Source organism: Raphanus sativus, chromosome 6 (assembly GCF_000801105.2).
Source record: "Raphanus sativus cultivar WK10039 chromosome 6, ASM80110v3, whole genome shotgun sequence".
Lineage (NCBI taxonomy): Eukaryota > Viridiplantae > Streptophyta > Magnoliopsida > Brassicales > Brassicaceae > Raphanus > Raphanus sativus.
The window spans coordinates 30087994-30090040 of record NC_079516.1 but is presented as its reverse complement, the minus strand read 5'-3'; positions in this window follow the sequence as shown (position 1 = coordinate 30090040).

Genomic DNA, 2047 nt, shown 5'->3' with positions numbered 1-2047 from the left:
ATGTCCTCTTCCCTGACACTTGAAACACTTAACATCTCTAGTTCTAGAGCTTGTAGCTTCAGCTTTGCCTTTGTCTTTGCTGAATGTGCTGCTTGGCTTAGTATCTTCTTTCTGCTGAGGCTTGCTATCCTTCAGATAAGATGGTTTCTCTTCTTTAGTGTACTGATACTTGCTGGACCCATAGTTGCCTCGCGAGTGATGCTTTCTCTTAATCTGTTGCTCCACCAGTATAGCTTTGTGCAACATCTCTTCTATCTCAATATAGTGCTGCATCTCCACACTGTCTTGTATCTCACGGTTAAGTCCTCCAAGAAACCTTGCCATAGTAGCTTCTCTGTCCTCAGATATACCAGCCCTCAACATTAGTAACTCCATGTCCTGGTAGTATTCTTCCACAGTCTTGGATCCTTGTGTAAGTCTCCTCAATCTTTGATGAAGATCCCGGTGGTAGTGGTTAGGCACAAACGTCTTGCGCATAAGAGACTTCATCTCTTGCCAAGTATCAACCGGATACTCTTGATTCATCCTCCTAGTAGTCACCAGTTGATCCCACCAGCTCAAAGCATAATCATAGGAACTCAGTTGCAGCAAATTGAATCCTCTGAGCATTGGTGTAGTGTCGGCAGTTGAATACAATCTCAATCTTCTTCTCCCACTCAAGATAAGCATCAGGATCAACTTTGCCCAGGAAGGGAGAGATCTTAAGCTTCAAACCAGCAAGTTCATCACGGTAAGGTCTTCTATCATCATGATCACGACGAGTTCTTCTTCTACTACCTCGTGATGCTGAGGAAGAACCACTTCTCTCACTTCTGTGGCGCTCATAGTAGTTATCAGTCTCCTGTGAACCAGCATGCTCTTGTGGAGTGTGAGTTCGACGGTTCCTTCTGGACTCATTACTGTGACCTTGACCAGTAGCTTGTCTGATTTCATTTCTGATCTCTTTCATGTTTTCATTCATCATCTCAGTCATGCTTTCCAACATGGTTTGCTTCAACTGAGCGGCCATTGCTTCCATCAACAGTTTGTTCTTTCTCATCAGGTCTGCTTCCTCATCAGTCTCGTTGCCCATTGTCACCAGACTTGAGAAGTTAGGCACCAGACTTGAGAAGTTAGGCACCAGACTTGAGAAAATTAGGCACCAGACTTGAGAAAAATTAGCACCAGATTTGACTGTTGCTACAGTACTCGCCCAGCAAGGCAGAAGCTGCTTATCTCTTGATCTTTGTTCACCACTCTACAAACACAAAAGTGTTTACCTGAAATAAATAACAAAATCAGCCAGTAAAAGAGTTCGAAATCAAAATCAAATAAGGAAACAAAACAAGAAATGAAACAGACTGCAAAGATCTAAAGAGTCTTTTCAAAAATCACAAGATCAACACTGTCTATTTTATCAGATTTCAACAAAACAAGATCAGATATATCAATCTTGGATGATAAACTGACAGAAACAACAGATCTAACACAACAGTAACAAGATTTGAACAGATCCAGAGTAGATCTATAAGAGAAACTCTTAGATCTATCAATTTCGAAACAACAAATCTCAGATCTATCAGTTTTGAAACACACAACAATAGATCTAGCAATACTAAACTGAAAGTGAATCAAATCGACAGAAACAACACAACAAAACTCAGATCTATCAATGGTTATGAAAGCCAAGAACAGATCGAGTGAAAGTTTGAAGAAAACGAGTACTTCCCTATCCAGATTTGCTCTGATACCACATAATACACTCCTAGGATGCTTCTCTGGATGGTAAGGGGATAGATCCTTGCAAGTAGAGAATCAGAGACTCAATCTTCTTCAAGGCTTGTGGATTGAATGGTGACACAAGGAGTTATGGAAGGGACTCCTTGATACTCCTAAGTAATCAGTCTCGGATATGACACACTAGGAAGGATTACTCTTGTGGTTTTGTTAGATATGACACACTAACAAAGACTCAAGGGATCTAAGAACTACAAGGGAGCTTGCAGCCGACAGAGAGAGAGAGAGAGACAAGAGTCTGAAAATAAAATATTGGATAATTCATTTAGGG